The sequence below is a fragment of the Schistocerca piceifrons genome, chromosome 3 (assembly GCF_021461385.2).
Source record: "Schistocerca piceifrons isolate TAMUIC-IGC-003096 chromosome 3, iqSchPice1.1, whole genome shotgun sequence".
NCBI lineage: Eukaryota > Metazoa > Arthropoda > Insecta > Orthoptera > Acrididae > Schistocerca > Schistocerca piceifrons.
Genome location: NC_060140.1, coordinates 165,827,256 through 165,843,273, shown reverse-complemented (window position 1 = coordinate 165,843,273; position 16,018 = coordinate 165,827,256). Strand labels below are relative to the sequence as shown.

Here is a 16,018-nt window from a genome sequence, read left to right as displayed (position 1 = left end):
AATTGAACTGGACGCATAGTTTAGGCTGATCTCGCCTGTCTAAGGATTCTGAGAAGAATACGCATTCCTGACGAATCGCAAAGATACGAATCTATCGGGAAACATGTATCTTGTATACACCCCGTCAATTAATGAATACCTATTTTGCCGTGACAGAGCTAAGTATTTATCAAACGAAACAACAATTATGGTTCCATAAAACGAAGCATAAATGGCAACTTACGTTTAAGCATTTACTCAAGGTACACTATGGGAGACGAAGAGAGATATCAACGATTCTACAGCTCAACAGTCAGTTATTTCAGGACATTTATCCCCCTCTGTTAAACCAACTTTGCAGTAAAATAATTATAGGCTGCCGCCACATAAATGACGTCTATAACAGAGTAGCATTGGGACGACCTACTGATATTTGTTGATCTATGAGCGATGTTGATACATAACATTATTTTGGAATATAAAGTTAGTATAACCCATGAAGCAATATTGGTATCTACCGGTAGGTGAACTTATTTACATCTGTGTAACGTGTACTGGAGTTAGGGACAGTGTGTCTTCCCCTGCTATTTATCATTAAATGAAAACTATTGGAATAACAATCTTATTTTTTTGCTTCTTGTCGTTCTCGGTTTGCTTTTGTTTCTTATTTTGGTTACAATATACACTTCAGGAATAAATGTTGTAGACGGCTGGCACATTGAGGTAAGAAGTGTTTCACCTAGTGAAAGGCTATAAGGATCAAAATTCACGTCCATGCGAATGCACTTGAATTAGTGTTATCGTTTACTCTTACACGGCAGCGTAAGCATCAACGAAACTACTACTACTCTGAGGAAGGCATACGATTCACTGCCCCATCCTAATAGCCGCAGGACGCAATGCTGTCAGCACCACACGTGAGAAGCAGCTTCTCCATGATTCGTCACTGATAGCCAATAAACTTAAATTATTAATTTCGCTGACCCATCTAACAGCCGCAGGACACAATGCAGGCAGGACGACATGATGGAATCAGCTTCCCCCTGATTAATCACTGATGATCAATCAATTTAAATCTTCAGTTCCAGCAATATATGATCTCACTTTGTGTACTCTTAGCATTACATTCTACTTACGTTCGTTTTAACAGACAGTAGGGGTAGAACTGAAGAGACGAAGTTACATTTCTCAAAGAGTATATATTATCCTAATGAAGTCTAACTGAAGTAGTTGCCATAAGATTGATTACTTAGATTAAAAACAGTGTCGTCTACAATCCAAATGAATTATCTTTGTACTGGCCTTTAAATGCCACGTATAGCCAGACGATGTCATATGAGATTGGTTCCTATTGAGATCTGCACCTTAGGCTTTTATAATAGCTACAACAATCGATGGGGCAATGAAAACAAACAGGGTTTAATAAAAGATGAAACGAAGACTTGACATGATGAGAGTATTCATTGGCTTAGAGCATAGAAGTACGATTTTAAAATTGAAATTCGATGGCGCAATTCATAGAGTGAAAGGAGACTGTCAGCTCAAGTTTTAAAAATGAATGATCACAGAGAATGTTTTAAATAATGTCAATAATGCAACTACTCAGTATAGAGCTCGATCCAAGCAAAATACAGTGTCCACCTAAGGAAATAAAGATAATAAAACAACTTATTTTGTCACCGCCTAGAACAGATAAGAAAGTCAAGGACGAAAGCGGGTCACTAAGCAGATAAGACACAGAGAGATCACTAGTCTGCGAAAATCTGGAGCTGTGGAATGCTAACAGACGACAATGCAACTGTTTACAGGTGTTGACCACGTAGTATATACACACTATTTTATTGGTTGTACTGTAAACATCGCCTGTAAGTTGTGGGAGTGAAACTACTTATTAATATAGGATAAATATATACGTATGATGAATTTAAATGACGTGCATTTCTGAAGTTAAACTTACACACTTAGAAACCATATCCCTCCTGTTACGTCACTTGTTACAGTTATTAATTGAATATTCAGAGGAGCAGTTTGTGATTATAAAAAATGTATTCATTGATTTATGTCATCAGTTCATCTTGTTACTCATAGGACATTGTATAACACAGTACACTGAGAAACCGTGAGGTGAGAAGTGATCCAAACATTTAGAAGCTCCCCTACTGGCACTGGAAATAAAGGATCCATTTTTCATTACCAACGTGAGGAGTATTTCCGTAGCAACATCGTTTCTGCTGGGCTGTGTTCACTCTAAAATTTGTCTAGAAATTCCATTTAATGGAAAAAGTGAAAAATTTCCGCATTTTATCTTTATCTGTCGCGAAGAATCTGTCGTACGATTTACCCAAGTGTCCCGACAAGACGGCAGTCTACAAAATCTTGTTAATGAATAACAGTCATCATAACAAAAATAATAAAATAGGGAACACAGGTAAGTGTCATGAGACCATCTACATCCAACGATATCCTTTACAATGATGTGAACTTGAGTTACCCCTTCTCCATTCATATGACAGGAACTTAAAAACCAAAGAATTCTCAACATTTAATTCTAGTCAACACAATATAAATATGTATTATTTAGGTTTTAATTTGCATAATAATATACATATTTAATATCAGATAGGACACACATTCATTGCCCTCTCATTGGTTATGGTTGATATAACTTTCTGCTTTTTTCAATCGCTTGTAAATGTTTCCTAATGCATGGTTGGAAGGGATAAATTTTTTATAACATTTTAAATCTTGTCGTGTATGCACAGTCTACGTTAGTTGTGCGTCTACAAATTTAATCAAAATAATCGCTGTCTACAACGCTGACGAATTATTTCATCAGCGAGCATCAAGACTCTATCAACGTACTATAAGTCGCTCAACCCAGCCATGTGAATCAATCATTGGCGAACATATTCTCCTTCATAGAAGGACACGAAGTATCTGCAAAATGAGGTAATGGAAGGGGTGACACATTCTTGACTTTTCTTTCTATTCATAACTGCAGCAACTTTAATAGGTCTTATGTCTGTGACGTCGGGAAACAGAATAGTATAGAGTAGTGAAGCCTCCACTTTATTATTTTGAAGACGAATTCTACCGATATGTCGATTTGAGAATTTACTGCATCGCATTTGGATGAATTCTTATGTCGTATTCATAGACCTGTATTCTATTAAATATTCTGTTGCTGCCTCTTTAGCAAGGCTATTCTACAATTAGAATAGGTGAAGATACTCAGTTACCCTGTTATTACGTGAAATCGGGTAAAATTGTGGAACTTTTCATCTTTAAGGTACCATCAGTTCTGTTGCCTCAGTGGTGACACACCAAGTGTATGGTACTGGTTCCGCTAATTTGATTGAAATTTCGTGGCAGAGAGAATAGGAATGTAATTGAAATTTCGTGGCATAGCGAATGGGAATGGTACATAGTAACTAGGCAGTCGCTTTATGTAAGTGCGGATTCCTTTTTCATGTATCGAACATGTACATTCACGATGCAAATGAACCCAAGATTTCGCACCCAATGCAGGTGAATAGTAATAGAGATTAATTACGTTCATTACACGCCTAGATTATCTACAAACTGCTTTGCCATCACCTGAGTAATTTTCCCAACTCCTCGAAAGATATGGTCATAATGACTGATGTATCACAAAACTTAAGAATAAAGTTGGTGAATGCTGTTAATGCTGTCCTCTTACGCTGTATATCATTATTAGCTGAGTACCCTGTATCGCTGGGGTATGTACTTATTCAAATCTTCTATTAGTCTCTCTCCTCTTTGCCTTATGTCTGCCCATCTCCTACCTTTCTTTCTCTCTGTCCACCACCTCCACCCATTTATCTGTCCATATCCTCCTGCCCTCAATCTGCTCTGTGCCCTCTCTCTGTCCATCTACTACCTCATGTAATTCCATCAGTTCATCATTCTCTGTCCATCTACTGCTTCCCCGTCTGTCCGTCTCTTTCTGTCCAACTCCTCTTCCTCCTTCTCCCCTTCCAACTCAACCCCTTTCTCTTTCCATTTCCTATTTCCTTCTTTCTTCTTTATCGCAGTCTCCTCCTCCTCACTCCACCCTCTGTACCTCTCATACTCTATATCTTCTATGTCCTACTCTCCTTACTCCCTGTCCATCTCTCCTCTTCTTTTTCTATTTCCTTTTCTCCCTCTCCCTCTATATCAGTATCCTCCCTCTCTCTCTCTGCCCACCTCTTCCAACCACTTCTCTCTGTCCATCTCCTCCTACCCTTACACTCTTCACATTAACACCCCCTCCGTATCCCCCTCCATAATAGGAGGTTGCTGCTTATTATTGCCACAGTGTTTCTTACCAGACGGTATGTAATACTTGTACCAAGTTCAGCTGAAGTCAAACCAGAGTTAGGAAGAATTTTTAACCCACAACATTGCTCATCTATGCAATTGTCACAAACGTTTAATATATTTCCCTCATATTTGTAAACGTATTTCATTTCTACCTCTAGAGTCTGGCGTCCTACAGTTTCGTTTTGACGCAGTTAAATTTTATGATTTCATATCTTCTCAACTATGTGTCGTACAGTAATATAATGTTGCACGTACATTCAGTGGTATAAGTAAACACTGTCTGAAAAATGTGTTCCAAATTGAGTTAGTAATACAGAAGTATTAAATTAGTGTGTCATGTACGATGTGTTAGTGTTTACGAAGTCATATGTCCTGACTTACGTGTCGTAGAATCATATTTTTGCAAGTACATTCAATTTTATATGTATATTCTGTCTTCGAATAGAATTAGCAGTAAAGAAGTAATAAATTAAAACGGCATATCTGATTTTAAGGCAACGGCCTTGCCGCAGTGGCTACACCAGTTCCTGTCAGATCACCGAAGTCAAGCGCTGTTGGGCGTGGCCGGCACTTGGATGGGTCACCATTCGGGCCGTCATGCGCTGTTGCCAATTTTCGGGGTGCACTCAGCCTCGTGATGCCAACTGAGGAGCTACTCGACCGCACAGTAGCGGCTCCAGTCAAAGAAAACCATCATAACGATTGGGTGAGCGATATGCTGACCACACGCCCCTCCTATCCGCAGCCTCAGCTGAGAATGATACGGCGGTCGGATGGTCCCGATGGGCCACTTGTGGCCTGAAGACGGAGCGCTCATATCTGATTTTTCTGCACAAGCAGCAAAAAATGTAGTAAATGATAAACTATTTGCAGTCTCGTAAGGGTTTTTTATGTGTTAAGTTTGTTGCACGTCATTAAGTGCTCTCACGCTCAAGTCCTATGTGAATATAGTCTGGCTATTTGAGCTTCGTAGGTTACAACACTTTTGCGACGCCACCTCAACTATTTTGAGATGCAGGCGGTTCTTACGCCCACAGTTGTTCTTCCCAGACAGTAAGTGATATGGGTATCAAGTTTGGTTGAAATCGATCCATTCGTTTAGGAGATGTGAAACTACATATATACATCCACTTTTCCGATATATGAATGTACTGATATATAGCCTGATCTATAAGCAGGAGGATATTGCAGTAACTTTCACCTCATCCACGCCTAGTCTTCGTGCGAAGCATAACCAAAAACCTGGAGGATATTACTGTAATAAATTTGAAGATACATTCCCACTGGACTTTTGACCCTGCAATGTTTTGCTGTGTCAAGCGTCTCCTAAGCGATATGGTAGCTATAGCACACATACTTCCCAGCTTTGTCGAATAAGAACACATTCCCAGGAAATAAAAGAAAATATGCACCTTTTTCTCACTTTTAGGTTACCCATTCTTAATTTAAGGGCTGTCTTTATGTTGTAAACAAGAAGTACGTGGGACTTAGTTGTTCATTATGCGTGAATAATGAGACAATAATATTTCACTCCTTCATTACTATCACTAATAGTTCTCTTCTACTCTCATTTATAAGTGGAATAATGTTTCTTTTGGTGCTGTTGACAAATATCATTATTTTGGGTAGTAATATTATGGGAACAATTTGTAGTTGAAGGTGCATCATCAGTTCTGAGGACCAGAAGAAACCAAATGACACGTATAGGTACCGTACACGGTACACAACTGAGTGTTTCATAAGCTGGACTACGTCAGCCATGACACATGCAGATATCGCAACCCCTTGACGAACATCAATGAAGCCTACTTGTTTTTCTTAATCGCATTTATTTAGGAAAGTCATTAATTTACCTCGAATTGTAATTTAACGTCGTTTCTATAACTACGTTAATTGCATCTTACCATTATGCATATGTTAGTATTACTTTTCATCGTGACGTCAATTAACAGACTGCAGGTTTCTAATCGCCACATAATGGAACCAGACGTAAACTCAACTCCTATAGAGAGAAGAACTGCACATGACCCACGAGTCTGGGATTCGCTGAAGACTCAAATGTATTGTCACATGAGTTGAGTACCGAAAACGGTCTCATGGAGAGCAACATGCGTAAGAATAAAGTCGACAGGAAAAATAGAACTCATCAACCAGCATATGACTTCCCACCAGTGAATTAGATAAAAGTACTGCGTTTCTAATAGTAGGCTGTTCTGATACCCAAGCGGAGGCTATTCAGAAACGAAATTACTATCAGAAAGGTGAAAGAAGATACCGTAATACGAATAGGATCACGGAACGCAGAAAGCTCAAAATTAATGTTTCTTTGTTATGAATTATAAAGTAGAAACAATTTAAAACGATAACAATACTGATCTCAGTTTTAATGAGGATCTGAAGAACGAGTGCCTCGTACAACATTGCCTTCTGTAGTACGTGATAACATGCAAACTTATTAGTAGGTAGTACAGGAAACGCAGAAAAGGTTACGACCATAGAAGCTACAACGTATTATTTCAAATTTTCGTGTTTTGTAATATCCCGTTTAGTGTTTTGTTCACGTCAGCCCTAGTCAGCATCGAAATGAGAGTGGGTGAAGCTTAGTCTTTATTGTTTGCATAAATGTTTACATATTTTACTACTTTGAGTGGCATAAGCAACGTTACAGGAGCCGAAAAGGGAGTGGGATGACGTCATTGGAGGCGCAAAGAACAATGACATTGCGGAGCGTGACACCTTGCGGGATCCGCCACAACTACGCCTGACTGTGAGCTCCAGGAAATAACGTTTCTTTCTATGAAGAACTAATATAACTGGCTATTAAGCGAAGTGTAACAAGTAAGGCGCAGTGTCTTATATTACTGTGAAGGGGAACGAAAACGCTTTTCACTTGTTTCGTCCTGTAAGGAGCAGCTGGAACTATTACTGGGCTCTGGCTTTCTTGCTCTTCTTAACTTATCAAAACTTCCTTCGAAAACATCTTTTGACCTTGTCTTCTTACTTGTGTTAACGGATTTAGGTTTGCAATTAATTCCTGTTGGTTTCTTCGGTGTGTAATTTCGGATCGTCAGGTTCCGTTGATGATATGGAAAACGTTTTTCGTCAAGAGAGAGTAGTCCATTAGTGGTATATGACAGTAGAATTTCATACGCCTTTTCAGTGTAAATAAGGTGGACCGTTTTTGATTTGGACGCGCACTACAGGAGACGTTTAAAAGCCTGGATGCGCATAAGCTCAAAAACGTTTTTGCGTGGAGCTGGAAGAAATGATAGGAAATGAGGAAATATAACTTGTGAATTCAGCCAATAGGGGACTAACAGTTTATTACTGGGCATGCTGTAAGGATATTTCAGACGTTTATTAATCACAATAGTTAATTTGTGGAGGTCAAAACAATGGAAGATGTAGATAATGGTGCAATAGTCGTCTGAGGAAATATTTGGGTTTGTTTCTCAGCAACATAAAGTACAAAAACGAATAACAACTTAATTTAATTGTGCACAGGAAACACGTCCAGGCCTTGCCTCAGCTTTGTGAAAAAGCTAAAACGTTTGATAGAGGGAAGTAATTAAGTCATAGTAACAAATGGACGTTCTGCTGACAAAACAGTAGAAGTATATAGACTGCAATTAATATAGTCGATAAATTTCTCAGGTGATGGGTAAAAGAGGACCACCTAAGTTACACTCGAGTGGTTAGTAATGTAGCTTTCCTCAGTGGCGGCCAATGGATTAACAGAATTGCATAAAATCTGTACAGTGCAGCAGACTACATAAAATGTTTACTACACGTTATTTTCAAGGAGTGGATAATGATTCTTAGTACTGTGATGTCATTTGTCTTGAGCTGCAGGCACCTATAATCTGAATCGCTGTAAAAGGATGAACAGGCTACGTCATTCGTCATAAATTATTTTCGACACTTCCTCTGACTTTCATTAAGAGCAAACTGCCACAGAACTGGTCAGTATTACGCACAGCAAGTATTTAAAACAATATTAGTAGTTACCACTGTCAAGTAGATTGAGGGGCCTATACGTCGGAGAATGCTCTGAATCGTCACACGAATCTCTATTTAACGGTCTGGAGGTTTTTTTCGAGGCTTAAGTAGGAAAGTAGCTCTTCGTTAAACAATTCAATCGGGAACTTCTTAATTTCATTTACTGCACGTGTTACGTGACTGACTACTGGAATACTATCTGAGTTCCAAATATGTGATTTATTCATAATATATTCAGTAACGGACGTACACACACACACACACACACACACACACACACACACACACACACACACACACACACACATACTGATACTTACTTGTCAATGATGAAAGGTAAACGTGATCGAGCAAGAAAAATCTTTTATCATTATATACGTTGGTGTTAATCCTTTCTAAGGTACTAGAACAGTTAGACAGTATCGAAAAGAAACGAAATGCTCCCCTCAATACCTACACGAGCCGGCTGCTCCCAACTCATTCATTCCTGTTACGTGAAATTTGTGCATAATTCTGTTTAACCGTTTCTGCAGTAATTAGCTGACTTCATTGCAATCAATAATACGTACAGGAAATAAAAGAAAAGAACCCTTGGTCCATGATCTATGATTTTAAAACTAAATAGTTATCGCACCGCAGGTGATCTAAATTATGGATAAGAAATTTTGCTGCCACAGTAAAGCAGCGAACTTTCCAAGAGAACAAAATATATTCAGATCTTTGTAGTGTGTTCTTCAAAGATGAAAATTTTCATTTCTTTGTTGATATGAAAATTATAAATGCGTAAGAGGGAGTGGAGTACCAGAGTATTTATAGTCCAGCACATAAATTCGCTTCACATTACTAATGCAAATAAATTAAAGCCATAATTGACTGCATGTGTTGAAGTTACCACTATATTTTATGTTTGGATGAAAGTAAGTTTACATATCATTACATACGAAAATAATCGGTGTAAAAGCTGAACGCAATAGGTATATACTGTAAAAAATATTAACACAGGCTGACTTTGTACTTAGAGAAGTACACCCAAAAAGAGAGTGATCTTTTTCTTAGGTATTCTGTGGCCTACTCGCCTTTCTTTCTAATTACCCAGGCCCATAATTTATTTTTTGTCTTTACTCAACACTATGTGATATGTCTTATAACATTTAACACAGCTTTGTCAGTGCCATTTCTTCCTCAAGCAACATTCATGAAACACATGTAGAATAGATTTTGCTGCATATTCCATTCTTAATTTTAATCCTTATATTTTCTGGCCTTTTTATATTTCGCTTTAGACCTATTTATCCTAGCTCAATATGGTTTTTATTAATTGTTTATTTAAAATTTATGTCACAGTTGAATGTAGTTTGTACAGGGGACAAGATTCGAATATAGCCATTCATTTTCAAAACAGATCTGCACTAAAACTGCTTATCATAGCAAAATTCCACTCAGATACTGTGTAACGTCCAAACAACACACAGTCATACAATAGTTATGGAATTAACTTACTACACACATTATACATTTAACACATGAAACTTAAGAAGTATAAGCAACACGTAAATGTGAGAAAAATTGTAAATAACGAATTATCAAAACACAGTTTTTCGACCTTAACCAACAAAATGGTGGAGCTACATTAACAGTTTTTATTTTTTCTGCCGCATTAGTCGACCTATGCACGTTATGCGAGCCGTGTGTTATTACAGTTTCTGTTCCATATTGTGTTTTATTGAATGTTTTAGTCGTTTCTTTTGTAGACTGCATGTTTGTTGCAGTTTTATATATACAGCTGTAACAGTGTACAGCGTAAATATATACCAAGGCTTCGACAAATTCTTAGTCGGTCGCACTGTACGAGCTCATATTCATTACTGTTTGGAGCCACAGTCTACAGCTACTGAGTCCAAATGCAGCATGGGTTAACAGATGATATATAGGACAATAACGCTGATATCTCAGTAACAGCTGTCCTTCCGTTTCATATAATTGTAAACTATTTGTCTACCAACGATTGGCAAGTGAAATATAAGGGAGGATGTGCGCTCAGGCTTTTGTTATTTTGTTCTACTTTATTTATTATCCTGCTGCAGATTTATTTTGGTTCGTTTGTTAATGTTCAGAAGAAAAAACACCTTCAACGACTAGATATAGACCCTCATATCTACAGTACATGTACATTAGTACTTTCTGCAGAAATGATTGGCGTTTCAGTCATCTTGGTTCAACAAATGTCCTGTTGCTGGTAGGCACAGAGTTCGCCATGGGCCCTTATAACTTGTTCCATGCATGATGGCATCGACGCGGCTGCTGTGACCGAGAGGTTCTGGGCGCTTCAGTCCGGAACCGCGCTGCTGCTACGGTCGCAGGTTCGAATCCTGCCTCGAGCATGGATGTGCGTGATGTCCTTAGGTTAGTTAGGTTTAAGTAGTTCTAAGTCTGGGGGATTGATGACCACAGATATTAAGTCCCATAGTGCTTAGAGCCAATTTTTAGCATCGACGCTTGTAAGGTGTAAATGGCGTCCTGTGAAATAGCCATCATTGCTACTTTCATCTGGTTCCAAAGTTCATCTATGGTGATTGGCGTTGGGTCACATCGCTGCACCCATCGTTTCACCATATCTTACACATTTTCGATTGGCGACAAGTCTAGTGATCTGGCGTGCCAGAGCAAAAAGCTGACATCCTGTGACACCAAAAAGGCACGTTTCCTTGCAGAAACATGTCATCAAGCGTTGTCTTCCTGGAATTTGCCGCCTGAGGTGGTGTACAGAAAGGGTATGGCTACTGGTCGCAGGATGTTATTCACGCAGGTCACACTGGTGATAGTGTCCTGTACGAGCCCTAACTGTGATTTGTGGTTGTACCCAATAACACCCCACACCGTAAGGCTTTGAGTTGCTGCTATATGTCTTCTGTGAATTCAGTCACTGTGATGCCACTCACCCTGTATGTGGCGAACCAATCTGCGGCCATCAATTTCAAACAAACCTGAACATAGATTTGTCCGAAAAGACTGTCTGATGCCATTGCTGTCTCAAGTGACGCTATTCCATTCACCATTGCCGTCTAGCATATTTCTACACATTTTTTAAAGGTAGGCAGAGAAATGGACGGCGTGCACGAAACCTAGTGTACGATGTGTTACACTGTTCCACAGTTGCTCAAGAACCGAGGAGGACACAGATCTGTCCTGCAATGACATTCATATGAGGTGTCGACCTTCTCGGAGGATGGTCTGACCCATCTCGTCGTGCTCTACGGCCTTCCGCGAACCATTCTGCACACACCCTTTGCACTGCCGAAATACTTCTTCCCATACGAGCAGCAGTTTCCAAAACTGATGCGTCACATTCTCTGATATCAATAACGCCCCTTCATTCTGACTCACTGATTTGACGATACGGTTCGCGAATAGATCTGTGAGGCATGCTGCACGTCTGCTCAAGTAATATTGATCCATTATCTTCAGTTTGTAGCGAGAACGAGAGCCGCAGGCACATTTTACCAGTAGGTGGTACCGTGCAGCGATATCGATGTTGAACCTGAACCCACGGGCCGACATGTTTAAAATGCTAATCATTTCTTCAGAGCATGTCCTGTGAATATGAACGTCCTAACTCTAGTCGTTCAAGGTGTTCTGTTTTTTTCTGAACACGAATGTACATTGTATAATGGATCTCTACAAGCATTTAAAATATATTTGCTTTTAATAAAATGACCCTTTACCTCATATTTTATGGTACAATATCTAAGGGCAATGGTCTGCGCACCTGTATTTATCTGTATTATCTCGTGCTGGAAAGGCTTTGTACATTCCTTTAAAAAAAGTTGTTTTAATAAAGTCAGGTGAACTAATGTGCAGCAACGACATCCAGCATGCCAATAAACGCTGTACGACAGTGTAATATTTTCCTCACATTGTCACTATTTATGTTATTATGTGATACTCAAATTCTGTAATTTTGGGACGAATCGTCCGTAGATAATGACTGTCACTGTGCCATCTATATCTACACTGATGTGATATGACTAGTATACTGTATGCACCAAGGTTTGGGAACGTTTCAGTTTTGCTTTCAGTGCTATCTGTTCCTGCATTTTGTAAATTGGATATATCTGGACGCCAAGCTATCTCTTTTACGCACACACACACACACACACACACACACACACACAGACCACAAAGTATTTATAAATCAAGTTATTAATTACAATCAATAATGACCAAAATCGGATCTCTGTATACACAGGGCCGATTATTAATAACAATTAATAACTTGATTTATAAATACTTTGTGGTCTGTGACCGGAATTCAAGAAAACAAATATTTCCCTGGGTGGATGAAGAATTTTTAATGTGCCTCTCTGTATGTCGTAACCTGTGAGAGAAAGTGAAACGTGTCCTAACAATTTTTAAAAACAAAATACAGTAAAATAAATTCGTTCATTTGAAGATTACTTACTATCCCATGTAAAGTTATTAATAACAATTAATAACTAGACTTAAAAATACTTTGTGGTCTGTGACCGGAATACAAGAAAATAAATATTTCTCTGGGTGGACGAAGAATTTTTACTGTGCCTAACTGTATGTCGTAACCTGTCAGAGAAAGTGAAACGAGTCCTAACAATTTTTTAAAACAAAATACAGTAATTTTATGCATTATGAGATAAATTCGTTCATTTGAAGGTTACTTACTATTACATGTCAACGAGCCATGTGAGACCAAATGAAAGAGTAATTCAACTGTCTCGAATTTTGGAGTTCCTTATTTTCTACTTGACGGGTATCAGATGTGGGACTGACGAAATGCTCGAGTTTAAAATTGGAAACCACTTAGCAGGCGAAGTAAGGAATGAATTCTGCTACCTGGGAAGCAAAATAACGAGAGATGGATGAAGCAAGAAAGACACAAAACGCAGACTAGTACAGGCGAACAGTGCATTCATGGGCAAAAGAAATCCTCTAGCATCAAAAAGAAGTGTTAATCTGAGGAAGAAAATTCTGGAAAAGTACTTTTGAAGCATAACATTTTACGGTAGTAAATCATGGACTGCTGGAACTAAGAAAAGAAGAGAATGAAAGTGTTAGAGATGTGGTGCCGTAGAAAAATGATGAATACTAGGTGGATTAATAAGATTAGCAATGAAGCATCTGTCCATCGAATCAGTGTGGAGAAGAACATGTGGAAACCACTGACACAAGCAAGGGAAACAATGATAAGACTTGTGTCAAGAAGGAATAACTTTCGTAGTACTAAGGGGAGCTGTAAGAGGTAATAAACTGCAGTGGAGACAGAGACTGGAATGCATCCAACCATTAATTTACAGATAGGGTGTAATTGTGGAATTCGTGTCGGGTCACCTCAAACCAGTCAGAATAATGTTGACTAAAAAGAAAGACCCACTCATGACAGATGACATAGATCAATGAAATATGACAATATCGTATCTGTTTACACTATCTACATTAAGACTCAATTTGGTTATTTCCCTCAATATGCTCAACCTGGATTGCGAGTTCTTGATCAAGGTAATGAGCGAAAGGAGTGAAGACTCCATTATTTCCGTCAAAAATATATATATTCATTTACTAATAATTAAAGTTCCTTTCACGTTCCTGTCGGAAATAAATGATAGAGCGATTATAAGTACCCCTTGCGGCCTAGCTAACCGGGATGTAACCAACTGTAAATAGAGTAGAGCACTGAGTAGATCATCTTCCTGAACAATCAAAATAAGGGTATTTGTGTTTGAATGGCAATTCGTTTGGTGATTTAAGCATGTATGTAAGTCTTTTTACAGCAGAAAAATAACTTTCCGCAGTCATGCTATGTAAATGTACATAATCGTAGAAGAGATAGCAATGTAGTTTAAAGTATGTGGTACATATTAACGATACAGATGACTGTAATTAGCAAAGTATCATACCGGTTTTTTTTTCAGAAAAAGTAAATACATGTTAGCAAATAATTCGAACTGGGTGTAATTTTTTTTATAGATTCGTAATTCCCAAGAAACTTCAGGGCTAGTAAAACTACGCTACGAATTAGGGAAGACACTAGAACGATCGATTTGTTTAGCAAGCTGTTCTGTTTTTGCAGCGCGGGAAATAACGACCGATGACAAAATACAGATTCTACATTGTCAGACTACTTTAATTTACCTTATACACTGCTCAGGTTGCATCTCTTCCTGCAGAAAATATTCAACCATAAATACAGTTCGTTCTTGCTGTCACACATTGGCGTTACATTTTTTGGGAATCAACAATACGTCTATGTAAGTCCCCTGTAATAAGAAGGGGTGTGGCTGAACGTGTCCGTGTAAGCAGTTTACTTATTTCACGGCAGTATTGAAATAAAAGGCGCTAGGAAAGTTGTACGCACTGAAAAAATGTAACACGAAACTTTAACCTGATCATCGTTCATGATCAACAAGCGTGCTGAGAAGAGTCAAACTGGAAGACTAGTTGACGCGAGAGTCGGCGGTCGCAGGTAGGAGCGGACGTGTAACGCGGGGCTGCCTACCAAGCCATCCGGCAGGGGCGCCGGAGTCAGACTGAGGCGCGCACCGCACCAGCAGATAACGGCAGAGCGCCCGCCGTGCCACGCGAGAAGCCGCCCTGCGCAGGCGCAGTCCGGCCCGACCTTTGTCCCTGTATCGGCGTCATACAGACAATACGCACTATAAGCTCAGCCTCTGTTTGTTCGTTACATCACGCCGTCTTTAGGGTTTTGTACATATGGTGCTCTATAGGGATAAGTGACAACAATAGAGAATGTATGAACGATATAACATATTCTCATTACTCCTCAGAATGTAAATCCGCATCTACATACAAAGACCGTAAGCTGCCCTATGTGCACGGTGGAGATTACCTGATACTGCTAGTAGTTATCTTGTTTCCTGTTCCACTCGCAAATAGAGCAAAGAGAAAGTTGTTGTCTATGTGCCTCCATATGAGCCCTAATTTATCTTATCTTCACAGTCATTTCGCGAAATGTAGGCTGGTGGAAGTAGAATCGTTGGGCAGTGAGCCTCAAATGCTGGCCCCGCAGCTCGTAAACGTCTGAAAAATGTCAAGCAGCCGTCTTCCGCTGCTCATAAAAATTTTAATATACTCAAAGTGTTTCACTCGACTATCATCAGGGCTATAAAAGCAATCACTGTGTTAGGCGAAATATAAAATAATTAACTCCAGGTGATAAAATCATATGTTAGACATTCTTGCCGTATGGTACTTAATATTGTTAATCTATAAAAATTGTGCTAGATAGTACATTCATTCGTGTTATAACTGTAATTGAAGTTTGCAGATTTAACAAGAATGAGCGCACAACCTAGCACAGTTATTATTCATCAACAGCTTAAGGCTGTAACACACTTTTCAGTTTCCTCAGTTTTGTGAAAAGAATGTCGTCTTCCCTCCAAGAATTCCCATTTCCGTTCATGATGTATCTCCGTAATACTTGCGTGTTGATCGAACCTACCGGTAACAAACCTAGCGGCTCGCCTTGGAATTGCTTCTGTATATTCCTTCAAACCGACCACATGGGGATCCCGAACACTCAAGCAGCACTCAAGAATGTATCGCAATAACGTTCTATATGCTATTTCTCTTACAACTGAACCAAATTTTCCAAACGTCCTCCAAATGGATCGAAATCATTCATCACAGCAACTAAAAATTTTGTGTAAGTGCACTTGTATCCTCC

General features: G+C 39.0%; 1 protein-coding gene across 1 annotated transcript in view; it reads right to left on the bottom strand.

Annotated features, from left to right (window-relative positions):
- LOC124790042 overlaps positions 1–14,825 on the bottom strand; it is a 459,476-nt gene extending 444,651 nt beyond the window's left edge. The window contains exon 1 of the mRNA XM_047257599.1: positions 14,467–14,825. The gene's annotated coding sequence lies outside the window, so the exon portion shown is untranslated. The remainder of the gene's footprint in view (positions 1–14,466) is intronic.
- Positions 14,826–16,018: the final 1,193 nt, after the last annotated feature.